The 27,727-nt window shown below is 44.6% G+C and overlaps 1 protein-coding gene and 1 long non-coding RNA gene across 3 annotated transcripts in view; one reads left to right on the top strand and one right to left on the bottom strand.

The window, feature by feature from the left end:
- Window positions 1-27,727, top strand: part of LOC110535206 (reversion-inducing cysteine-rich protein with Kazal motifs) — a 95,448-nt gene that overhangs the window by 385 nt on the left and 67,336 nt on the right. The window lies entirely within an intron of this gene.
- LOC149979463 (uncharacterized) overlaps window positions 6,090-27,727 on the bottom strand; it is a 33,388-nt gene continuing 11,750 nt past the window's right edge. Inside the window, exons 1-2 of one of the 2 annotated variants that reach the window (XR_016484333.1) lie at window positions 24,049-24,358; window positions 6,090-7,228 (exon numbers count right to left, since the gene is read on the bottom strand). This is a non-coding gene — a long non-coding RNA (uncharacterized LOC149979463). Of the gene's footprint in view, window positions 7,229-24,048; window positions 24,359-27,727 lie in introns of those variants that run through there. The other variant, XR_016484332.1, reaches the window with a different exon arrangement.

The following is a 27,727-nucleotide window of genomic DNA, read 5'->3' as shown; positions in this document are numbered from 1 at the left end:
CTATATACAATGGTAAAGTTCGCTTAGCTGAGAACAAATAATTGTAGGGGACGCAAGTATTCAGTGCGCTGAGGTTGACTTTTTGATTCACTCCTACAGCGTAGCCTACAGTCCGCATCTTGCAATATGAGCGACCAACAACCGTTGTACAGATTTATTAATAACAGAATAGACCATACTTTGTGTTTTCTAACGGTAGCCTACTTTGTATTGATATAGTTTTTACTCTGATTTTGGAGGGAATACAGTAAGTCACTTTCCATATAGGTTTCCATTGTGAACTTGATATCCGTCATATTTCTCCACATTGTATCACGCTGGTTTTCTTACTCAATTTCTTACCAATTGTATCACGTAAATGGGGAGGGTCGCTTTACCGGTGATGGAGCTGTAACCAGCCCATAGCTTGTAGCCTATACCGGTGATGGACTTGTAACCAGCCCATAGCTTGTAGCCTGTACCGGTGATGGAGCTGTAACCAGCCCGTAGCTTGTAGCCTATACCGGTGATGGAGCTGTAACCAGCCCGTAGCTTGTAGCCTATACCGGTGATGGACTTGTAACCAGCCCATAGCTTGTAGCCTGTACCGGTGATGGAGCTGTAACCAGCCCGTAGCTTGTAGCCTATACCGGTGATGGAGCTGTAACCAGCCCATAGCTTGGAGCCTATACCGGTGATGGAGCTGTAACTAGCCCATAGCTTGGAGCCTATACCGGTGATGGAGCTGTAACCAGCCCATAGCTTGTAGCCTATACCGGTGATGGAGCTGTAACCAGCCCGTAGCTTGTAGCCTATACCGGTGATGGAGCTGTAACCAGCCCATAGCTTGGAGCCTATACCGGTGATGGAGCTGTAACCAGCCCGTAGCTTGTAGCCTATACCGGTGATGGAGCTGTAACCAGCCCATAGCTTGGAGCCTATACCGGTGATGGAGCTGTAACCAGCCCATAGCTTGGAGCCTATACCGGTGATGGAGCTGTAACCAGCCCGTAGCTTGTAGCCTATACCGGTGATGGAGCTGTAACCAGCCCGTAGCTTGGAGCCTATACCGGTGATGGAGCTGTAACCAGCCCATAGCTTGGAGCCTATACCGGTGATGGAGCTGTAACCAGCCCGTAGCTTGTAGCCTATACCGGTGATGGAGCTGTAACCAGCCCATAGCTTGGAGCCTATACCGGTGATGGAGCTGTAACCAGCCCGTAGCTTGGAGCCTATACCGGTGATGGAGCTGTAACCAGCCCATAGCTTGGAGCCTATACCGGTGATGGAGCTGTAACCAGCCCGTAGCTTGTAGCCTATACCGGTGATGGAGCTGTAACCAGCCCGTAGCTTGTAGCCTATACCGGTGATGGAGCTGTAACATAGCACGTTGTGTTCATGACATTAAATCATGTAATACGTATTACGTTGTTGCTCATCGGTGAGAATAGCTTGTGTATGAGGCTACAGTAGATGAGTGCTCCCACAAGAGTATAGCTAGATATCGTTGATGTTAAATCTCAACGTTTTACTTGTTAGGTAATAATATGGCTAAACATTTGACACACGAATCAAGTGTATGACAATGATGAGCTGCTGATCCTTCACACCAGGCAATTATCAAATACAGAGGTGTACTTACACTTGTATTGGTGTTAGAGGTCTGCCCTTGACTTTGCTTAAGTCATTGAATAAGGCAATAGTTGTTGTATGTTGACATGTTGACATGTCTCACACTTTATCAATGTGTTAACCAGTTGGCGCACCCACGTTTCAACATGTAGGCATACAGTAGGCGTACCCTTTAAAAGTTACTCGTCAATATTCATTTGTCCGACATCATTCAGCTGATTCCTCAATCGTTACGGATGGGGTTAGTTGGCAGCGGCAGCTATTAATTCGCATCTGGCGGTGTGGAGACTTTGATGTTGAGAAAATTGCTGTTTGTCCACATGCGCTCAGGATGTGGATTACTCCGCGTAAAATATCGCTTTAAACTTACTGACACAAGACATCTGTCACGGTGTGCGTCGAAGATGAAAGAACATCGCTTAGAACTTCAGTTGGGAACAATGATGTATGTAAAACCTGGATAGCTTATGCTATGTATTGGCCAATGAAAGGCTTTGAAGTCGGTGGGCCATATTGGCACTCCCCAGAAGACGCAGACCTACATAGGAATGACTGGAATTCTACAGTATTTAAATTAAATGTTTTAAGGACAATCCATTTACTATTTAAGTATTTTTGGTTGTAGTGGGGACAGTAACACTGTTACTTAAAAATATATATGTTTCTATATATATTTTAGGTTTAGCTCACTGAATATAATTAAAAAGTTTGCATTAAGGTGTCTGTAATAGAATATACTTGGCAAAAAGGAATATAGACATTAATAAATGCATTTCTATAGCTTCCAAAATATTTTTAACACGGTAGGGGAGTGCCAAGATGGAGGTGCGGTGGCTTCAAAACAGTGCCCCCTGTCAGTCATCTAGTCTTGATATAAATCATTGGTTTGGACCCATATTTGCAAGCTGACATTATGTAGAGGACAAAGTCGCCTACACAAAGGGCCTTTTTTTTAAAGTTCTAAAATGGGAATGATAGCGGCCTCGCACCTTGGGAACATCTGTGCAACTAGTTTGATCCCTTCCAGACCACTACACTGCCTCAAGATAATGGTTTTCTCATTGTCCAACTCCCTCCGTTACTTCATGTAAAAAGAAATGTCCCCGGTTAGCTGAAACTATCTCTCCCTTTCGCTTTTAGTTTATTTTCAAGCGTCCGCTATTGAGACTACGCATCCCTTTTTTTAATCTGCAGTCAATTTAACCTTTCAAGAGAACCACAACGGAAATAAGTCCCAGACTTTATTGTGTGTGTTGTCCTCGATGATTTAACTATGGAAATAAGTCCCCAGACTTTATTGTGTGTTGTCCTCTATGATTTTTAAACTGTTTTTTAAAAATTATTTTTGTAAATTTTGTACCCCTTTTTCTCCCCAATTTCGTGGTATCCAATTGTTTTACTATCTTGTCTCATCGCTACAACTCCCGTACGGGCTCGGGAGACGAAGGTTGAAAGTCATGCGTCCTCCGATACACAACCCAACCAAGCCGCACTGATTCTTAACACAGCGAGCATCCAACCCGGAAGCCAACTGCTTCTTAACACAGCGTGCATCCAACCCAGAAGCCAGCCGCACCAATGTGTCGGAGGAAACACCGTGCCCCTAGCGACCTGGTTAGCGTGTACTGCCACAGGAGTCGCTAGTGCGTGATGAGACAAGGATATCCCTACCGGCCAAACCCTCCCTAACCCAGACGATGCTAGGCCAATTGTGCATCGCCCCACGGACCTCCCGGTCACGGCCGGTTACGACAGAGCGTGGGCGCGAACCCAGAGTCTCTGATGGCCCTTAACCACTGCGCCTTGTCCTCGATGTTTTAACAATGGAAATAAGTCCCCAGACTTTATTGTGTGTTATCGTCCATGATTTAACAATGGAAATAAGTCCTAGACTTTATTGTGTGTTATCCTCCATGATTTAACAATGGAAATAAGTCCCAGACTTTATTGTGTGTTATCCTCCATGATTTAACAATGGAAATAAGTCCCAGACTTTATTGTGTGTTATCGTCCATGATTTAACAATGGAAATAAGTCCTAGACTTTATTGTGTGTTATCCTCCATGATTTAACAATGGAAATAAGTCCCAGACTTTATTGTGTGTTATCCTCCATGATTTAACAATGGAAATAAGTCCCAGACTTTATTGTGTATTATCGTCCATGATTTAACAATGGAAATAAGTCCTAGACTTTATTGTGTGTTATCCTCCATGATTTAACAATGGAAATAAGTCCCAGACTTTATTGTGTGTTATCCTCCATGATTTAACAATGGAAATAAGTCCCAGACTTTATTGTGTGTTATCCTCCATGATTTAACAATGGAAATAAGTCCCAGACTTTATTGTGTGTTATCCTCCATGATTTAACAATGGAAATAAGTCCTAGACTTTATTGTGTGTTATCCTCCATGATTTAACAATGGAAATAAGTCCTAGACTTTATTGTGTGTTATCCTCCATGATTTAACAATGGAAATAAGTCCCAGACTTTATTGTGTGTTATCCTCCATGATTTAACAATGGAAATAAGTCCCAGACTTTATTGTGTATTATCGTCCATGATTTAACAATGGAAATAAGTCCTAGACTTTATTGTGTGTTATCCTCCATGATTTAACAATGGAAATAAGTCCCAGACTTTATTGTGTGTTATCCTCCATGATTTAACAATGGAAATAAGTCCCAGACTTTATTGTGTGTTATCCTCCATGATTTAACAATGGAAATAAGTCCCAGACTTTATTGTGTGTTATCCTCCATGATTTAACAATGGAAATAAGTCCCAGACTTTATTGTGTGTTATCCTCCATGATTTAACAATGGAAATAAGTCCCAGACTTTATTGTGTGTTATCCTCCATGATTTAACAATGGAAATAAGTCCCAGACTTTATTGTGTGTTATCCTCCATGATTTAACAATGGAAATAAGTCCCAGACTTTATTGTGTGTTATCCTCCATGATTTAACAATGGAAATAAGTCCCAGACTTTATTGTGTGTTATCCTCCATGATTTAACAATGGAAATAAGTCCCAGACTTTATTGTGTGTTATCCTCCATGATTTAACAATGGAAATAAGTCCCAGACTTTATTGTGTGTTATCCTCCATGATTTAACAATGGAAATAAGTCCCAGACTTTATTGTGTGTTGTCCTCCATGATTTAACTTCTTCGGGATAGTGGGCAGTATTTTCACATCCGGATGAAAAGCGTGCCCAAAGTAAACTGCCTGTTACTCAGGCCCAGAAGCTAGGATATACATATGCATGGTAGTATTGGATAGCAAACACTCTAAAGTTTCTAAAACGGTTAAAATAATGTCTGTGAGTATGACAGAACTGATTTGGCAGGCAAAACCCAGAGCACGATCCATCCAGGGAATTTGTTTTTGAGGTCATTGTGTTTTCCAATGCCTTTCTCTGGGAAACCTGATTTATTCGGGCCCAGATTGCAGTTCCTATGGCTTCCACTAGATGTCAACAGTCTTTAGAAATTGTTAGATGTTTTTCTTTTGAGAAATGAACAAGTACTCCTATTCTTTCTACATGTCACTCAGAAGGTCTCTATTCTTTTGGTGTGTCTGTGAACAAGAGCGCGCTCCATGTTGTTTTTCTTCGGTATTGGAAACTGTTTATCCCGTCTTATATTTTATCGTTTATTTACATTTTAGGGTACTTGAGTTTGGATTAGAAATGTTGTTTGAAATGTTTGGACCAAGTTTACAGGTAACTTATTAGATACTTTGTAGTCATGTTGGGCAAGTTGGAACCGGTGTATTTCTGAATCAAACGCGCCAAATAAATTGACATTTTGGGGATATAAAGAAGGAATTTATCGAACAAAACGACCATTCACTGTGTCACTGAGGCATTTAGGATTGCAAAAAGATGAAGATCTTCAAAGGTAAGGCATTTATTATATCGTTATTTCTGACTTTTGTGTCGCACCTGGCTGGTTGAAAAATTATTTTTATGTTTCTGTATGCGGGCTGCTGTCCTCAGATAATCGCATGGTGTGCTTTCGCCGTAGAGCCTTTTTGAAATCTGAAGTTAAGCTTTATTTTGATGTAGTACACTTATATTTTCGTGAATGTTGACTGTTTATATTTCTGTAGTTTGAATTTGTCGCTCTGCAATTTCAACGGATGTTGTCAAATCTATCCCTCTAACGGGATTGGTGCTTTAAGGGATCCCTTAACTCACGTGCACGTATGGCTTTTTCAAGTTTTATGTGAGCTGGTTTTATAAAATGGTCAAATGAAATAACTAAATTAAAACTAAATCCTCAAAGTAAGGCTGGTTTAGGAACATGAGAGGCAGAATAGAATGGATGGCATTCCTTACCTCAGCATGTTGTGCCATGCTTTTAAAAGCCCACAACAAGAAAAACATTTCAAGAATAGGCAATAGGTATCATAATATTTATGCAATGCGGGAAAAAATGTGATTATGTAGCCTACCAAGGCTATTAACTTGGTGCATGGTTAATGAACTGAACTGTATTTATTTTTGATCTGACTCCACTAATTGTTCATTCGGGAGGGTATAGAGCATGTTTTCAAGAACATTGGTTTTCATTAACATTAATGTATTTCATGTTTCAGATCCGAGACCTAACTAACTGAACAGGTTATTAGATGAGAAGTAACAAGGCTTGAGGCCTTCGGCTCTGTGAAACATCTGTATTTATGTTGACACAAGTTGTGACATTAAGGGCTACCATAAATGTCAAGGTTACCAAATGAAACCTGACTGCGACTGAGGACTACTACATAGGCACGGCTTCATTTCTGTGCCGACTTCAAAGAGCAATACCTGACCCAGGATCTGTGACTTCAAAGAGCAATACCTGACCCAGGATCTGTGACTTCAAAGAGCAATACCTGACCCAGGATCTGTGACTTCAAAGAGCAATACCTGACCCAGGATCTGTACTTGAAAGGGACACACTATTAAACTCCATAGCCATTTGTATTGCATTCAAGGCTGATTTTAGAACTCAGCTTATATTACCTTGCACCTCAAAAACAAATGTGTATTACGTTGGCACTGTTCAATCAATCAAATGTATTTATAAGCCCTCTTTACATCAGCAGATGTCACAAAGCGCTGTACAGAAATCCAGCCTAAAACCCCAAACAGCATGCAATGCAGATGTAGAAGTGCAGTGTCTAGGAAAAACTCCCTAGAAAGGCATGAACCAAGGAAGAAACCTAGAGAGGAACCAGGATCTGAGGGATGGCGAGTAGTCTTCTAGCTCTGCCGAGTGGAGATGATAAGAGCACAAGGCCATTAAAGACAGATTGTTCTTCAAGATGTTCAAACGTTCATAGATGACCAGCAGGGTCTAATAATAATCACAGTGGTTGTAGAGAGTGCAACAGGTCAGTACCTCAGGAGTAAATGTCAGTTGGCTTTTCATAGCCGAGCATTCAGAGGTCAAGACAGCAGGTGCGGTAGAGAGAGAAAGTCGAAAACAGCAGGTCCGGGACAAGGTAGCACGTCCGGTGATCAGGTCAGGGTTCCATAACTGCAGGCAGAACAGTTGAAACTGGTGCTGCAGCATGACCAGGTGGACTGGGGACAGCCAGGAGTCATCAGGCCAGGTAGTCCTGAGGGGAGGGAGAGAAGGAGAGAGAATAAGAGGGAGCATATTTAAATTAACATAGGACACCTGATAAGACAGGAGAATTACACCAGATATAACAGACTGACCCTAGCCCCCCGGCACATAAAGTATAGCAACATAGATACGGGGACGTCGGGGACAGATGTCGGGGACACAGTGGCCCCATCAGACGATACCCCCGGACAGGACCAACCAGGCAAGATATAACCCCTCCGACTTTGCCAAAGCACAGCCCCCCCCCCCCCACAGCACTAGAGGGATATCAACAGACCAACTTACTACCCTAAGGCAAGGCTGAGTAAAGCCCACGAAGATCTCCTCCACCGCACGAGGGGGCACAAAACAAGTAGATTGGATTTGAATAAGTCCAGAGCAGACTGTCTGACCAGCAGGCTCAGAGGCTGGCCACAACAGCAGGATATTATATAATAGAACAAGATGTGCTCCTTGTTTGATCGCTTGCCAAAAAAAAGACACTGAACTGATTCTATCACCACTACCAATCCTTCCCTCAACACACACACACACACACACACACACACACACACACACACACACACACACACACACACACACACACACACACACACACACACACACACACACACACACACACACACACACACACACACACACTCTCATGCACAAATGCACACACACACCACTTCCCTTCTTTCCCCTCTACCTGGACGCTTGTTAATTTACTCTATCCGTCTCCGTACTAGAGGTCGACTGATTATGATTTTTCAACGCCGATACCGATTATTGGAGGACCAAAAAAAGCCAATAACGAATAATCGGCCGATTTTTATATATATTTGTAGTAATGACAATTACAACAATACTGAATGAACACTTTTATTTTACCATAATATAATACTTAATATAATATAATATAATAAAATCTATTTAGTCTCAAATAAATAATGAAACATGTTCAATTTGGTTTAAATTATGAAAAAACACAGTGTTGGAGAAGAAAGTAAAAGTGCAATATGTGCCATGTAAAAAAAGCTAACGTTTCAGTTCCTTGCTCAGAACATGAGAACATATGAAAGCTGGTGGTTCCTTTTAACATGAGTCTTCAATATTCACAGTTAAGAAGTTTTAGGTTGTAGTTATTATAGGAGTTATAGGACTATTTCTCTATACCATTTGTATTTCATATACCTTTGACTATTGGATGTTCTTATAGGCACTATAGAATTGCCAGCCTAATCTTGGGAGTTGATCGGCTTGAAGTCATAAACAATGCTGTGAAGCAAGCATTGCTAAGAGCTGTTGGCAAATGCAGGAAAGTGCTGTTTGAATGAATGCTTATGAGCCTGCTGCTGCCTACAGAACACATGGCCAACATAATACAAACACTTAGAATACAGAACACATGGCCAACATAATACAAACACTTAGAATACAGAACACATGGCCAATATTATACAAACACTTAGAATACAGAACACATGGCCAACATAATACAAACACTTAGAATATAGAACACATGGCCAACATAGTACAAACACTTAGAATACAGAACACATGGCCAACATTATACAAACACTTAGAATACAGAACACATGGCAAACATAATACAAACACTTAGAGTACAGAACACATGGCCAATATAATACAAACACAATAGACTAGAAAACATGTCTTCTCCTGATGGGAAACTGCATTGTGTAAAAAAAAAAAATATGACTTTGAATAGGCATACATCATTTAAGAGCTACAGCAAACTCTTTAGTCTATATTCTGGAAGAATGTTCAGCACGGGACAGCTCCTGTAACGAGACAGTTAAGTGTCCCCTTTGTAACAAGTGCACTGCTTGTTTTTTTGGGTGGTAAATTGGTGTGAAATCTTCAGCCTTTAGTTTTACGATGCATCGTTAAAACTCTCGTAAGTCTAAGTTCCATGGCTTTTGGGAAACCGGGCCCCGGAGCACACATAGACCTGCTGATCACACTGGCTGTCTTGACCTAGCCAGAACCACTGTCACGAAGGTTTTCTCCTGTCATGTTATGGTAGAATAGTCCAAACCTAATGTGCTTATGTAGATAATGTGAAGTCAGGCATGCATGCACAGAATTGTGTTATGTTGTTGTTCCCAAAAGGACAGGAGCACTTACTGTCGGGTCTTGGCTGAATTCTTGTGGGCTGTGGTGGGCGTTGTGGCTCAACGCATTGTGATTGTGTTTGTTGAATTCCAGAACCTGCGTTTGATGACCCAAAAAGTGGGTCATCAATCGTGGTTGAACATTAAAAGGATATTTTTGGCAATTATCTACGTCCCAAGAGTCAGATTAACTTGTGGATACAATTTTTATGTCTCTGTGTCCAGTAGGAAGGAAGTTAGAGGTAGTTTTGCAAGCCAATGGCAATAACTGTAAATCTGTGGGTATCTGCTAGCATGCTAGCAGATGCCCTAGACTTCCAGTCATTATACTAACATACCTCCCTTACACTGGTTAGCAACTCCCTTTAAACTGCTAATCCCAAAGTATCCATTTAAGGAACCACCATGTTTGGAGATCAGAAATGAAATCAATCAAATGTATTTAGAAAGCTATTTTTACATCAGCAGATGTCACAAAGTGCTTGTACAGAATCCCAGCCTAAAACCCCAAACAGCAAGCAATGCAGCTGTAGAAGGCCTGTTGTTTTGTTTTTGAAGATTGTATTGTGCCAGGAGCAGTGTGATTGGTAATTGCTGTATTTCTTATTTGTTGCTATGAGGTTCCTAAATGGAAGTTGATGGATTTAGACTGGACCCTGATTATGGATCAGTCATCCATCTGATTTTTTAGCTCAGAGACACATCACTATATCACTCTCTTCCCTCTGGTTGTTTTACGAGTCTCTCAATCCTCACAGATGTCATTTAAAACAGCTGGAGGAAGATATTAGCAGTGACAAAGCCTTAGGTTGTTGTTATCTAGCACTTCATCCATCATGTAGCGTTCATTGATGTATTTAGAACTTTGTGGGAAGACATTTTGTTTTTTAAATGTCTTCAATGGAACCAACTTTTATAGATGCAAGAAACTACTTATGGCCTTTCATGCTTTCAAAACCCAAATACATTCTCTTTAGCTGGTTTCTTATTGATCTTGCGTGATGGAGGGACACGGACCGTTGCCAAATAATTTGACAGCCCAGCATGCGTAATAAACACACATTCTTGTTGTAATTTGACCGTTGTTTGTCTATTTTGCAGTTACTCTGTTAAGACACTTCAATGAGGGGAATCAAATACACAAATTTTAGCATTAGTCAGTTGAATAATTGCAAGGACGTTTATTTATCAACCACTGATATGAGAAGATTTGGCTTCCATGGATCAGGAGTTATAATGATAATATGAATATTCTCTATTCATTCACGTGTTGATTTGAATAAGTGGAGTCTGCTGCTCTTAGTCCTATTATACACCACATACCTACAGTTGAAGTCGGAAGTTTACATACACCTCAGCCAAATACATTTAAACTCAGTTTTTCACAATTCCTGACATTTAATCCTAGTAAATATTCCCTGTTTTAAGTCAGTTAGGATCACCACTTTATTTTAAGAATGTGAAATGTCAGAATAGTAGAAAGGATGATTTATTTCAGCTTTTATTTGTTTCATCACATTCCCAGTGGGTCAGAAGTTTACATACACTCAATTAGTATTTGGTAGCATTGCCTTTAAATTGTTTAACTTGGGTCAAACGTTTCGGATAGCCTTCCACAAGCTTCCCACAATAAGTTAGGTGAATTTTGGCCAATTCCTCCTGACAGAGCTGGTGTAACTGAGTCAGGTTTGTAGGCCTCCTTGCTCGCACACACTTTTTCTGTTCTGCCCACACCTTTTCTATAGGATTGAGGTCAGGGCTTTGTGATGGCCATTCCAATACCTTGACTTTGTTGTCCTTAAGCCATTTTCCCACAACTTTGGAAGTATGCTTGGGGTCATTTGTCCATTTGGAAGACTCATTTGCGACCAAGCTTTGACTTCCTGACTGATGTCTTGAGATGTTGCTTCAATATATCCACATAATTCTTCTACCTCATGACGCCATCTATTTTGTGAAGTGCACCAGTCCCTCCTGCAGCAAAGCACCCCCACAACATGATGCTGCCACCCCTGTGCTTCACGGTTGGGATGGTGTTCTTTGGCTTGCAAGCCTTCCCCTTTTTTCTCCAAACATAATGATGGTCATTATGGCCAAATAGTTATATTTTGTCCTCAGACCAGAGGACATTTCTCCAAAAGTACGATCTTTGTCCCCATGTGCAGTTGCAAACCGTAGTCTGGCTTTTTTTAATGGCGGTTTTGGAGCAGTGGCTTCTTCCTTGCTGAGCGGCCTCTCAGGTTATGTTGATATAGGACTCATTTTTACTGTGGATATAGATACTTTTGTAATTGTTTCCTCTAGCATCTTCACAAGGTCCTTTGCTGTTGTTCTGGGATTGATTTAGAATTTTCGCACCAAAGTACGTTCATCTCTAGGAGACATGAGACATGACGGCTGCGTGGTCCCATGGTGTACAGATGAACATGGTACCTTCAGACATTTGGAAATTGCTCCCAATGATGAACCAGACTTGTGGATGTCTACAATTTTCTTTCTGAGGTCTTTTGATTTCTTTTCATTTTCCCATGATCTCAAGAAAAGAGGCACTGAGTTTGAAGGTAGGCCTTGAAATAAATCCACAGGCACACCCCCAATCAAATGATGTCAATTAGCCTATCAGATGCTTCTAAAGCCATGACATAATTTCCTTGAATTTTCCAAGCTGTTTAAAGACACAGTCAACTTAGTGTATGTAAACGTTTGACCCACTGTTATTGTGATACAGTGAATTATAAGTGAAGTAATCTGTCTGTAAACAGTTGTTGGAAAAATTACTTGTGTCATGCACAAAGTAGATGTCCTAACCGACTTGCCAAAACTATAGTTTGTTAACAAGACATTTGTGAAGTGGTTGAAAAACAATTTTTTATAACTCCAACATAAGTGTATGTAAACTTCCGACTTCATCTGTACAGTATATGTGCATACAATACATATACACTACATGATGTCTCATTCCAAAATCATGGCCATTAATATGGAGTTGGTCCCCCCCCCCCCCCCCCCCACCCCTTTGCTGCTATAACAGCCTCCACTCTTCTGGGAAGGCTTTCCACCAGATGTTGGAACATTGCTGCAGGACTTGCTTCCATTCAGCCACATAGTGAAGTCGGGCACTGATGTTGGGCGATTAGGCCTGGCTCGCAGTCGGCGTTCCAATTCATCCCAAAGGTGTTCGATGGGGTTGAGGTCAGGGCTCTGTGCAGGGCAATCAAGTTTTCCTCACCGATCTCGACAAACCATTTCTGTATGGACCTCACGTGGTGCACAGGGGGCATTGTCATGCTGAAACAGGAAAGGGCCTTCCCCAAACTGTTGCCACAAAGTTGGAAGCAGTTTGCATTATGTATTGGGGCAGGTAGCGTTCTCCTGGCATCCGCCAAACCCAGATTTGTCCGTCAGGCTACCAGATGGTGAGGCGTGATTCATCATTCCAGAGAACATGTTTTCACTGGTCCAGAGTACAATTGAAGCGAGCTTTACATCACTCCAGCCGACACTTGGCAGTGATCTTAGGCTTGTGTGCAGCCATGGAAACCCATTTCATGAAGCTCCTGACATTGTTGCAACCGAGGACAGATGATTTTTACACGCTACGAGCTTCAGCACTTTGGGGTCCCCTTCTGTGAGCTTGTGTGGCCTACCACTTCGCGGCTGAGCCTTTGTTGCTCCTAGATGTTTCCACCATAACAGCATTTACAGTTGACCGGGGCAACTCTAGCAAGGCAGAAATTTGACGAACTGACTTGTTGGAATGGTGGCATCCTATGACGTTTTCAAGTTTAAATTCAATGATCTCTTCAGGCCATTCTGCTGCCAATGTTTGTCTATGGTGATTGCATGGCTGTGTGATCGATTTTATATACCTGTCAGCAACGGTGTATAAGGGCCTATATATATATATTAATGCAGTTGATACAAATGCAGTATTTTCATTGAATAGAAAATAGAGGGTTCAGACTGCCACTGAGGAATACGGGAGCAACCCAAACATCAGACAAGTATCCATGACTATTCACCATTGTGTTTGTGTTTGTTATAGATGTTGAGAGGAGGACAGCCTAGGCTGAGTTCTGAGACATAATAGTGGCGATTATGAGATTACAAAGTATATTTTTTGTCTCTGCTTGTTATATTATTGACATTTTTGGGTCTGGAGAGAAATAGCACAGAGCGGAAGACAAGGCAACCTCCACAAGAGTGTCCACGCAGGAAGCAGACTGGCAGGAAACGTGGAGCAGTGTTTTTGGGGCCCGCGTATTGAAATTCCACTCTTCACTGGCAGCTATATGTTTCAGCCAGGGCTAGCACTGCTGCCATTTCGTTTGAAGCCCACAGAAAACCTAGAAACAACTTTCATCGGACCGTAGGAAGGTAGTGAGCAAAAAATGCAGCCATCTTTGGCCGGCCAGCATCAACACACACTCCAACTGTCAGGACCTGGATTCACAAAACATCTCAAGAGCAAGAGTGCTGATCTCAGATCAGGTTTATTATGATCTAAAAGGCTAAACTGATCCTAGATCAGCACTCATATCCTGAGATGCTATGTGAATACAGGCCCATACATACTGTAAGCTAAGCAAAGAAAACAGCTGAATAAAGCAACTGAACCAACCAAGGCCCCGGCCAGCCCACTAGAGAAAGACAGACACAACACTGGCCTGTCTCAGTCTGGCTGGTGCCAAGACTCCAGCATCAAACAGATCGGTGGTGTGGACCGAGGGGTTTTACTCCAACCGCACAGGGCCACATAGCTACTGTACTCACCCACACATTACAGAGGCCTGGGTGAGCAACAGAGCCATAGAAATACAATACAGGCGTTTGGCAGCGTTTCAAATGGGGACTTTTTACAGGTGCCATGTTGGCACCTAAAGACATACATTCTGGCATGAATGTCAATTGGATTGTTATTGTCATGGGACTATGGAGGATAGTGTGTTGAACTCTATCTATAGGCCTGGGTGAGACTAGTTAATGTAGCTGCAGTGGCTTAAAGATGGACGTCTCACACTGCATGTCTATCAGCGTTTAATTCTACATATTTTACATATTTGTCAAAATGACTCTTGGTCAGAGGTTTGTAATTTTCTCAGTGGGCCCTAATACTGTACTATTATAGTGCCCGTTTCCCGTTTCCCTCCCTCCTTCCTCCCTCCTCCCTCCCTCCTCCCTCTCTCCTCCCTCTCTCCTCCCTCCCTCCTCACTCCCTCCTCACTCCCTCCTCCCTCCCTCCCTCCTTCCTCCCTCCCTCCTTCCTCCCTCCTTCCTTCCTTCCTTCCTTCCTTCCTTCCTTCCTACCTCCCTCCTCCCTCTCTCCCTCCTCACTCCCTCCCTCCTCATTCCGTCCTCACTCCCTCCTCACTCTCTCCTCCCTCTCTCTCTCCTTCCTCCCTCCTCCCTCTCTCCTTCCTCCCTCCTCACTCCCTCCTCCCTCTCTCCTCCCTCTCTCCTTCCTCCCTCCTCACTCCCTCCCTCCTTCCTCACTCCCTCCTTCCTCCCTCCTCCCTCTCTCCTTCCTCCCTCCTCACTCCCTCCTCCCTCTCTCCTTCCTCCCTCCTCCCTCTCTCCTTCCTCCTCCTTCTTCCCTTCTTGTGCCCTTTTTCCTCCCCCTTTCCTCTCTCCTTATTCCCTCCGTACTCCCCTTTCCTCTCTCCTTATTCCCTCCGTACTCCCCTTTCCTCTCTCCTTATTCCCTCCGTACTCCCCTTTCCTCTCTCCTTATTCCCTCCGTACTCCCCTTTCCTCTCTCCTTATTCCCTCCGTACTCCCTTTTCCTCTCTCCTTATTCCCTCCGTACTCCCCTTTCCTCTCTCCTTATTCCCTCCGTACTCCCCTTTCCTCTCTCCTTATTCCCTCCATACTCCCCTTTCCTCTCTCCTCATTCCCTCCGTACTCCCCTTTCCTCTCTCCTTATTCCCTCCGTACTCCCCTTTCCTCTCTCCTTCCTCCCTCCTTCCTATCTCCTTCCTCTCTCCTTACTCCCTCTCTCCTTCCTCCCTCCTTCCTCTCTCCTTCCTCTCTCCTTACTCCCTTTCTCCTTCCTCCCTCCTTCCTCTCTCCTTCCTCTCTCCTTCCTCCCTCTCTCCTTCCTTCCTCCTTCCTCTCTCCTTACTCCCTCTCTCCTTCTTCCCTCCTTCCTCTCTCCTTACTCCCTCTCTCCTTCCTCTCTCCTTCCTCCCTCCTTCCTCTCTCCTTCCTCCCTCCTTCCTCTCCCCTTCCTCTCCCCTTCCTCTCCCCTTCCTCTCTCCTTCCTCCCTCCTTCCTCCCTCCTTCCTCTCTCCTTCCTCTCTCCTTACTCCCTCTCTCCTTCCTCTCATCCTTCCTCTCATCCTTCCTTCTAAGCCTTTGTTATTAGCCACCAGTCTGTGCATTGTATACTTGGAATGTCAGTATGCATCTGCTATGAGTGCTCAGTCTTGTGATCTTTCAGGACAGTCATACGGTACATCTCCCTTTTTATATCCGTTGCCGAGACAGGAAATGGGATGGCTATGCCTTGGCAGATTTTTCTCCGTCCCGCTGATGAAAGCGGCGTGTCTGACATGATCGATTCCCACCCCATAACATCTGCAAATCTGTGACAAATAAACTTTGATTTTGATTTGAGGAGAAGTAAAGGGCATCACACAGGGAGAAGAAGGACCTGAAGTATCGCACACTTCACACACACCGACAGATGGGTTTGTAGGAGAAACGTGGTGTACTGCACACACTTTCTCTCTCTCACATTAACCTTCTCTCGCACGCACACACACACACACACACACACACACACACACACACACACACACACACACACACACACACACACACACACACACACACAGCCTGCATGGCCAGCAGTATGTTTCTCAGTCCCAGTGACCTGTTGAGTGCCAGTCAAGGGTTCACTTCTCAGGCCTTTCCAGCATGAGGACACAAGGACAGAGCAGATTTTCCCAAACTAGACCCCCTAGCTCTCCTAAACCTGCCACAACATAGAGTTAGCTACATGTCTGTCACCCACTCAACCCAGATGACCACCCCTTCAAATACTTTTCAACAGTCACACCCCTTCCTTTGTGTTTCTTTAGCCCTCGATGAGGGACCATGGTTACCCACCCTACCACCCCATACCAACTCATCCCAGATGAGGGACCATGGTTACCCACCCTACCACCCTACCACCCCATACCAACTCATCCCAGATGAGGGACCATGGTTACCCACCCTACCACCCAACCCAACTCATCCCAGATGAGGACCCCTGATTACCCACCCTACCACCCCATACCAACTCATCCCAGAATTGGAACCATGGTTACCCACCCTACTACCCACCCTACCACCCCAAACCAACTCATCCCAGATGAGGACCCCTGATTACCCACCCTACCACCCCAAACCAACTCATCCCAGATGAGGACCCCTGATTACCCACCCTACCACCCAACCCAACTCATCCCAGATGAGGACCCCTGATTACCCACCCTACCACCCCATACCAACTCATCCCAGAATTGGAACCATGGTTACCCACCCTACTACCCACCCTACCACCCCAAACCAACTCATCCCAGATGAGGACCCCTGATTACCCACCCTACCACCCCAAACCAACTCATCCCAGATGAGGGACCATGGTTACCCACCCTACCACCCCAAACCAACTCATCCCAGATGAGGACCCCTGATTACCCACCCTACCGCCCCATACCAACTCATCCCAGATGAGGGACCATGGTTACCCACCCTACCGCCCCAAACCAACTCATCCCAGATGAGGGACCATGGTTACCCACCCTACCGCCCCAAACCAACTCATCCCAGAGGAGGACCACTGATTACCCACCCTACCACCCCAAACCAACTAATCCGTTATCTCCTGGAGTTGAAGATAACTGTGTGTGCGTGTGTGTGTGTGTTGCTCACATACATGTGTTTAGCAGATGTTATTGCGGGTGTAGTGAAATGCTTGTGCTTCTAGCTCCGACAGTGCAGTAATATCTAACAAGTGATGTCTAACAGTTTCCCAACATATAGCCAAAATACACGTAAATCTAAGTAAGGAAAGGATTAATAATATATATACATATATGTCAGAGCAGCATTGGACTAAGATACAGTAGAATAGTATAGAGTAGAGTATATACATATGAGATGGGATCTTTCCCTTGATCCTGACTAATCTCCCAGTCCCTGCCGCTGAAAAACATCTCCACATCATGATGCTGCCACCACCATGCTTCACTGTAAGGATGGTGCCAGGTTTCCTCCAGACCATTGGCATTCAGGCCAATGAGTTCAATCTTGGTTTCCTCAGACCAGAGAATCTTGTTTCTCATGGTCTGAGATTCCTTTAAGTGCCTGTTGGCAAACTCCAAGCGTGCTGTCATGTGCCTTTTACTGAGGAGTGGCTTCTGTCTGGCCACTCTACCATAAAGGCCCGATTGGTGGAGTGCTGCAGAGATGGTTGTGCTTCTGGAAGGTTCTCCTATCTCCACAGAGGAATTCTATAGCTCTGTCAGAGTGACCATCAGGTTCTTGGTCACCTCTCAATGCCCTTCTCCCCCTATTGCTCAGTTTGGCAGGGTGGCCAGCTCAAAGAAGAGTCTTGAAGGTTCCAAACTCCTTCCATTGAAGAATGATGGACGCTACTGTGCCTTTCCAAATCATGTCCAATCATTTGAATTTACCAAAGGTGGACTCCAATCAAGTTGTTTAAACATCTCAAGGATGCAAATTGGAAACTCAACTTTGAGTCTCATAGCAAAGGGTCTGAATACTTACAGCACCAGTCAAAAGTTTGGACACACATACTCATTCTAGGGTTTTTCTTTATTTTTTAAATGTTTTACATGAAATAACACATATGGAATCATGTATCGTATCGAACTCGAATCGTACTACAACGGCTCCGACACTCGTCGGATGTGGCAGGGCATGCAAACTATTACGAACTACAAAGGGAAGCCCAGCCGAGAGCTGCCCAGTGACACGACCCTACCAGACGAGCTAAATAGCTTCTATGCTCGCTTCGAGGCAAATAACACTGAAACATGCACGAGAGCATCAGCATCAGCTGTTACAGACGACTCACGTATTTCGCAGCCGATGTGAGTAAGACCTTCAAACAGGTCAACATAAGGCGTAGATGGATTACCTGTACACTGAGCATGTGCTGACCAGCTGGCAAGTGTCTTAACTGACATGTATTTATTCTTTTACCCCTTTTTCTCCCCAACTTCGTGGTATCCAATTATTAGTAGCTACTATCTTGTCTCATCGCTACAACTCCCGTACGGGCTCGGGAGAGACGAAGGTTGAAAGTCATGCGTCCTCCGATACACAACCCAACCAAGCCACACTGCTTCTTAACACAGCGCCATCCAACCGGAAGCCAGCCGTACCAATGTGCCGGAGGAACCACCGTGCACCTGGCAACCTTGGTTAGCGCGCACTGCACCCGGCCCGCAACAGGAGTCGCTGGTGCGCGATGAGACAAGGATTTCCCTACCGGCCAAACCCTCCCTAACCCGGACAATGCTAGGCCAATTGTGCGTCGCCCCACAGACCTCCCGGTCGCGGCCGGTTACGACAGAGCCTGGGCGCGATCCCAGAGTCTCTGGTGGCACAGCTGTCGCTGCAGTACAGCGCCCTTAACCACTGCGCCACCCGGGAGGACTTACAGTGCCTTGCGAAAGTATTCGGCCCCCTTGAACTTTGGGACCTTTTGCCACATTTCAGGCTTCAAACATAAAGATATAAAACTGTATTTTTTTGTGAAGAATCAACAAGTGGGACACAATCATGAAGTGGAACGACATTTATTGGATATTTCAAACTTTTTTAACAAATCAAAAACTTAAAAATTGGGCGTGCAAAATTATTCAGCCCCCTTAAGTTAATACTTTGTAGCACCACCTTTTGCTGCGATTACAGCTGTAAGTCGCTTGGGGTATGTCTCTATCAGTTTTGCACATCGAGAGACTGACATTTTTTCCCATTCCTCCTTGCAAAACAGCTCGAGCTCAGTGAGGTTGGATGGAGAGCATTTGTGAACAGCAGTTTTCAGTTCTTTCCACAGATTCTCGATTGGATTCAAGTCTGGACTTTGACTTGGCCATTCTAACACCTGGATATGTTTATTTTTGAACCATTCCATTGTAGATTTTGCTTTATGTTTTGGATCATTGTCTTGTTGGAAGACAAATCTCCGTCCCAGTCTCAGGTCTTTTGCAGACTCCATCAGGTTTTCTTCCAGAATGGTCCTGTATTTGGCTCCATCCATCTTCCCATCAATTTTAACCATCTTCCCTGTCCCTGCTGAAGAAAAGCAGGCCCAAACCATGATGCTGCCACCACCATGTTTGACAGTGGGGATGGTGTGTTCAGGGTGATGAGCTGTGTTGCTTTTACGCCAAACATAACGTTTTGCATTGTTGCCAAAAAGTTCAATTTTGGTTTCATCTGACCAAAGCACCTTCTTCCACATGTTTGGTGTGTCTCCCAGGTGGCTTGTGGCAAACTTTAAACGACACTTTTTATGGATATCTTTAAGAAATGGCTTTCTTCTGATTGTTGTCCTATGGACAGAGTCTCCCACCTCAGCTGTAGATCTCTGCAGTTCATCCAGAGTGATCATGGGCCTCTTGGCTGCATCTCTGATCAGTCTTCTCCTTGTATGAGCTGAAAGTTTAGAGGGACGGCCAGGTCTTGGTAGATTTGCAGTGGTCTGATACTCCTTCCATTTCAATATTATCGCTTGCACAGTGCTCCTTGCGATGTTTAAAGCTTGGGAAATCTTTTTGTATCCAAATCCGGCTTTAAACTTCTTCACAGCAGTATCTCGGACCTGCCTGGTGTGTTCCTTGTTCTTCATGATGCTCTCTGCGCTTTTAACGGACCTCTGAGACTATCACAGTGCAGGTGCATTTATACGGAGACTTGATTACACACAGGTGGATTGTATTTATCATCATTAGTCATTTAGGTCAACATTGGATCATTCAGAGATCCTCACTGAACTTCTGGAGAGAGTTTGCTGCACTGAAAGTAAAGGGGCTGAATAATTTTGCACGCCCAATTTTTCAGTTTTCGATTTGTTAAAAAAGTTTGAAATATCCAATAAATGTCATTCCACTTCATGATTGTGTCCCACTTGTTGTTGATTCTTCACAAAAAAATACAGTTTTATATCTTTATGTTTGAAGCCTGAAATGTGGCAAAAGGTCGCAAAGTTCAAGGGGGCCGAATACTTTCGCAAGGCACTGTAACTGACGTTTTCAACCTCTCCCTGTCTGAGTCTGTAATACCATGTTTCAAGCAGACCACCATAGTCCCTGTGCCCAAGAACACTAAGGTAACCTGCCTAAATAACTACTGACACGTAGAAAGGCTGGTCATGGCTCACATCAACATCATTAAGAAACCCTAGACCCACTCTAATTTGCATACCACACCAACAGATCCACAGATTATGCAATTTCTATTGCACTCCACACTGCCCTTTCACACCTGGACAAGAGGAACACCTATGTGAGAATGCTATTCATTGACAACAGCTCACCTTTCAAGCTAAGGACTCTGGGATTAAACACCTCCCTCTGCAAATGGATTCTGAAGGGCCGCCCCCAGGTGGTAAGGGTAGGTAACAACACATCCGCCATGCTGATCCTCGACACGGGGGCCCCTCAGGGGTGCGTGCTCAGCCCCCTCCTGTGCTCCCTGTTCACACATGACTGCACGTCCAGGCACGACTCCAACACCATCATTAAGTTTGCTTATCACAGAGACCTGACCGTGTGGTGCAAGGACAACAACCTCTCCCTCAACGTGATCAAGACGAAGGAGTTGATTGAGGACTGGGCACTCCCCCATTCTCATCAACGGGTCTGTAGTGGAGCAGGTTGAGAGCTTCAAGTTCCTTGGCGTCCACATCACCAACAAACGAACATGTTCCAAGCACACCAAGACAGTCGTGAAGATGGCATGACAAAACCTATTCCCCCTCAGGAGACTGAAAAGATTTGGCATGGGTCCTCAAAAGGTTTTACAGCTGCACCATCGAGAGCATCCTGACGGGTTGCATCACCGCCTGGTATGGCAACTGCTCGGCCTCCAACCGCAAGCCACTACAGAGTGTAGTGCGTACAGCCCAGTACATCACTGGGGCCAAGCTTCCTGCCAACCAGGACCTCTATACCAGGCGGTGTCAGAGGAAGACCCTAAAAATTGTCATAGACTCCAGCCACCCTAGTCATAGACTGTTCTCCCTACTACCGCACGGCAAGTGGTACCGAAGTGCCAAGTCTCGTTCCAAGAGGCTCCTAAAAATCGCTTCTACCCCCAAGCCATAAGACTCCTGAACAGCTAATCAAATGGCTACCCAGGCCAAATGGCTGTAAATTAGATGTAAAAATGTAAATTATATCTATTTAATGTGGAAAAAGTCGAGGGGTGTGAAAACTCACATTCACCCCTGGCCTGTCACACACTCCAGATCTTCTAGTTCAATAACTTTGTCCTCCAAAGATGATGTCAATAAATGTTTAAATTGAAATGGTCAAAAATAAACAAAAATATAGCTCTTTTTTATTTATTTTTTTATTTTAGGGGGCAGATCAGCTTTCATATTGCATATAGATTGTGGCTTCTATCAATGTAATTGTCTGCATAATTTCCAATCCCCCATATCAAATATATTTTTTAAATACATGTTTTTCCTTTTTTTAATGATTTTTCCCTAACCCCCTCCCCTAATTGAAGTAAAATAATGGAGAACAATACTTATGCTTCTACGTTCAGCTTATACATACTATATGCATTTTACGGACACGGTATAGTTTACATGAGTTATGTTTTTTTATTTGTTCTTAGTCCCACCCTTCTGCTCCCCTCAACCCCTCCCATCTATCTCTGAACACTATCCAGTCCCACCCTTCTGCTCCCCTCAACCCTTCCCATCTATCGCTGAACACTATCCAGTTTTGATTTGTAATTGTCCCATTCATCCCAAAGGAAACATCCCAATGGAAACATCCCAAAGGAAACATCTGAATGGAAACATACCAAAGGAAACATCCCAAAGGAAACATACCAAAGGAAACATCCCTATGGAAACATCCCAAAGGAAACATCCCATAGGAAACATCTGAATGGAAACATACAAAAGGAAACATCCCTATGGAAACATCCCAATGGAAACATCCCATAGGAAACATCCCAATGGGAACATCCCAAAGGAAACATCTGAATGGAAACATACCAAAGGAAACATCTGAATGGAAACATACCAAAGGAAACATCCCTATGGAAACATCCCAATGGAAACATCCCATAGGAAACATCTGAATGGAAACATACCAATGGAAACATCCTAAAGGAAACATCCCAATGGAAACATCCCATAGGAAACATCCCAATGGAAACATCCTAAAGGAAACATCCCAATGGAAACATCCCAAAGGAAACATCTGAATGGAAACATACCAAAGGAAACATCCCAATGGAAACATCCCAAAGGAAACATCCCAAAGGAAACATACCAAAGGAAACATCCCTATGGAAACATACCAATGGAAACATCCTAAAGGAAACATCCCAATGGAAACATCCCAAAGGAAACATCTGAATGGAAACATACCAAAGGAAACATCCCAATGGAAACATCCCAAAGGAAACATCCCAAAGGAAACATCCCAAAGGAAACATCCCTATGGAAATATCCCAAAGGAAACATCCCAAAGGAAACATACCAAAGGAAACATCCCATAGGAAACATCTGAATGGAAACATACCAAAGGAAACATCTGAATGGAAACATACCAAAGGAAACATCCCAATGGAAACATCCCAAAGGAAACATCCCTATGGAAACATCCCAAAGGAAACATCCCAAAGGAAACAAAGGTCACAAGGTCTCAAAAAAAGAGAAAGCACAACAATGCTGGAGCAGAGCAGAACTAGTGCCGTTGCCATGGCTTTTATCAACTGCTTGCCCTTGGCAATGGGTCATTTGTTTGGCCTCGTTTGAATGTCTCGCGTTCCTCTCTCTCCGGGGCAAGGAGCACAAAGGGGTCAGGCGAACGTCCATATGGGTACGGGAGGAGGACTGGAGGCTAAACGATCCGCTGCGGCGTGTCTGTTGTGTTATTTAAAATGGCAGCTTGTTAAGAAAGAGTAGTGCTGCCCGGCGGACGCCACAATGCAGGCTACAGCAGGGCTGCTCTGAGCGGGTCGGCTGAGGCTCGGCCCCTTCCTTCCGGCGGGTGCTTCTAGGCTGCTAGCGGTTGGCGGATGTCCGTCCCTGCCCTATACAGCGCATCCTGCCTCCCTCCTCTCCCTCTGGAAGCTTGCTAGAATCTCTTCCATTCTCTCTTATCACCTCTTCCCTCTGTTCAAAAAGATTTGCCATGTTTACATGTTTACAAACCCCCCCCCCCCCCCCATCTCCTCTTCTCTGGGAATAGCATCTCTGGCTGTGGGTCAGTTGAGACAGGAAGTTGAGACAGGAAATGGGTAACACTTCTCCACTGTCTATTTCCTCTCTTTTCTCTCCTCTCCTTGACCGGGGAGGACACAGAGTCACAGACACACAGAGTCACAGACACACACGGAGCCAGTGAACCCATGGAGTCACAGACACACACGGAGCCAGTGAACCCATGGAGTCAGGGAGCAGAGGCCTGTTCTTCCTTACCACGACACGACGTCAGTCGGGCCAGAATGGAATCCAGAGGCTGTTGTGGCTGCTCCCTCCGTGTGGCTGCTCCCTCCGTTGTGGCTGCTCCCTTCGTTGTGGCTGCTCCCTCCGTTGTGGCTGCTCCCTCCGTGTGGCTGCTCCCTCCATTTTGGCTGCTCCCTCTTTTGTGGCTGCTCCCTCCGTTGTGGCTGCTCCCTCCGTTGTGGCTGCTCCCTCCGTTGTGGCTGCTCCCTCCGTTGTGGCTGCTCCCTCCGTTGTGGCTGCTCCCTCCGTTGTGGCTGGTTGGTTAAGTTAGCGTGGGAGTGGTGCATTAAAATAGGGGTGGGGTAAGTGTGTGTTCTGAGAGAGAGATAGTTTGGGGCAAGTCAGGGAGAGAGAGAGAGTGTTTGAGACGCCTAGCACTCTGAATCACTAAAAGGGGCCCTTAGGTCGAGAGTGGCTAGAGAGTTGTTGTTGTTTTTGTTGCACTGCTTTGCTTTATCTTGGCCGGGTCGCAGTTGTAAATGAGAACTTGTTCTCAACTGGCCTACCTGGTTAAATAAAGGTGTTCTCAGCTGGCCTACCTGGTTAAATAAAGGTGTTCTCACCTGGCCTACCTGGTTAAATAAAGGTGAAATAAAAATAAATAAAAAGGACAGAGACCTTGTCACAGTTCTTCCTCTAATGACAGACTATCTCTGTCCAAGACCACTGCATCGCTAATCCACTTTACCTCTGCGCCACAGAGTTTTGATGAAAATAGAAGAAAAAAAATCTGAGAAATACTCGCCACTATTTATTGACCAGTAGATGTCACTAATGTGCACTGTGAGAGGATAATGAAGCTCTGAGTAATGAACCGTTTTTCAGCACAGTTTGGTGAAAGCTCCAAAGCCTTCAGATAGCCTCGGTTTCCCATCACTATAAATCAGTGGTTCCCAATTCTCTCCTTAGGGACCCACAGCCGCCCCAGAGCTAACGCACCTGATTCAACTTGTCAACTAACACAATAATAAAAATGATATACAATATAATATGGATAACCAGGATTTTTTTTAACCTGTATAGTTCTTTATAAGGTCATCTGTAGAACCTTTTTGATTGAGAAATTCTAGAAGTACCATTCTAGAATTTTTTAAGAAGTCTATATAGCCCTAAAAATGGTTGTAATGATAGAGGAACCCTTGTTGGTGCTATATAGAACCATTTGTTTTTAGTGTCTAGTGAGTTTAAACCAACATGAATCAGGCCTGGGCCTGGTTTGTTTGTGGTGCGGTTTGGCGCTAAGCTGTTAGCCAAGCGCCCCTCGTAAGATTCATGTCTTCCTCTTTGGTGTGTGTCACGCTGGGTCTTTGTGTTTACTCACAGGCCTTTATAGCCTCCTAATGAATATAGTGACGTTACAAGCCAATGGAAGCCATCTTAGCAACATGATAACTGCTTTTGTTTAGTGTAGCCTATCAAACAGGCTCTCTCACCTCAGAACAACAACAATGAGACTGACAATTGTTTTGTGGTAGGCTACGCAGAGAGAACACTGATGCAGATAGACACTCTCTCTCTCTCTCTCTCTCTCTCAGTCTCGCGCCTGCGCGCTCCCTATCTCTCTCTGTCGATTTCTCTCACTCTCTCACCCTCTCACTCTCACACACGTACATACACACACACATGCATACATAGGCACACAATTAAATATCTAAACACTCTCTCTCTTACACACTAACATGCAAGCATAACGCACTATGCTTTCTGTTATGTTTTTGGTCACCCATCTACACACAATACCCCATAATGACAAAGTGAAAATATGATTTTAGATATTATGGCAAATGTATTAAATATTAAATACAGAAATATCTAATTTACATAAGTATTCACACCCCTAAGTCAATCAATGTTAGAATCTGGCAGCGATTCCAGCTGTGAGTCTTTCTGGGTAAGTCTCTAAGAGCTTTGCATACCTGGATTGTACAATATTTGCAAATTGTTCTTTTAAAAATGTTCAAGCTCTGTCAAGTTGGTTGTTCATCATTGCTAGACAATCATTTTCAGGTCTTGCCACAGAATTTCAAGTCGATTTAAGTCAAAACTGTAACTAGGCCTCTCAGGAACATTCAATGACGTCGTGGTAAGCAATTCCAGTGTTTATTTGGCCTTGTGTTTTAGGTTATTGTCTTGCTGAAAGGTGAATTTGTCTCCCGGTGTCTGTTGGAAAGCAGACTGAACCAGGATTTCCTCTAGGACTTTGCCTGTGCTTATGTCCATTCCATTTATTTTTATCCTTGAAAATATTGAACATTTTCTCCTTGAAAATATGAGGAGTGGTACTCAGTGATGTGTTGTGTTGGATTTGCCTCAAACATAGTGCTTTGTATTCAAGAATATTTGGAATACCAGAGCACCCACTGACCAGACCACCCACTGACCAGAGAACCCACTGACCAGACCACCCTCTGACCAGAGCACCCACTGACCAGAGCACCCACTGACCAGAACATCCACTGACCAGAGCACCCACTGAACAGAACACCCTCTGACCAGAGCACCCACTGACCAGAATACCCACTGACCAGAGCACCCACTGACCAGAACACCCACTGACCAGAGCACCCACTAACCAGAGCACCCACTGACCAGAGCACCCACTGACCAGAGCACCCACTGACCAGAACACCCACTGACCAGAACACCCACTGACCAGAACACCCTCTGACCAGAACACCCACTGACCAGAACACCCACTGACCAGAGCACCCACTGACCAGAGCACCCACTGACCAGAGCACCCACTGACCAGAACACACCCTCTGACCAGAGCACCCACTGACCAGAGCACCCACTGACCAGAGCACCCACTGACCAGAACACCCTCTGACCAGAACACCCTCTGACCAGAACACCCTCTGACCAGAACACCCACTGACCAGAACACCCACTGACCAGAGCACCCACTGACCAGAGCACCCACTGACCAGAGCACCCACTGACCAGAACACACCCTCTGACCAGAGCACCCACTGACCAGAGCACCCACTGACCAGAGCACCCACTGACCAGAACACCCTCTGACCAGAACACCCTCTGACCAGAACACCCTGTGACCAGAACACACCCTCTGACCAGAGCACCCACTGACCAGAGCACCCTCTGACCAGAACACCCTCTAACCAGAACACCCTCTGACCAGAACACCCTCTGACCAGAACACACCCTCTGACCAGAACACCCTCTGACCAGAACACACCCTCTGACCAGAACACACCCTCTGACCAGAGCACCCACTGACCAGAGCACCCACTGACCAGAGCACCCACTGACCAGAGCACCCACTGACCAGAGCACCCACTGACCAGAACACCCTCTGACCAGAGCACCCACTGACCAGAACACCCTCTGACCAGAGCACCCTCTGACCAGAACACCCACTGACCATAATTTGTCATTTGTAAAAACCGCATTCCAGCCGGTGTCTATTCCACAAGTTACCACCGGCTAAATCTATGACGTTAAATTGCCTATTTAAATCAAATCAAATCAAATCAAATTTTATTTGTCACATACACATGGTTAGCAGATGTTAATGCGAGTGTAGCGAAATGCTTGTGCTTCTAGTTCCGACAGTGCAGTAATAACCAACAAGTAATCTAGCTAACAATTCCAAAACTACTACCTTATAGACACAAGTGTAAGGGGATAA

This window comes from Oncorhynchus mykiss, chromosome 11 (assembly GCF_057628025.1).
Source record: "Oncorhynchus mykiss isolate SJ-2025 chromosome 11, ASM5762802v1, whole genome shotgun sequence".
Lineage (NCBI taxonomy): Eukaryota > Metazoa > Chordata > Actinopteri > Salmoniformes > Salmonidae > Oncorhynchus > Oncorhynchus mykiss.
The sequence above is the reverse complement of the archived record's forward strand: the minus strand, read 5'-3'. Positions and strand labels throughout refer to the sequence as shown.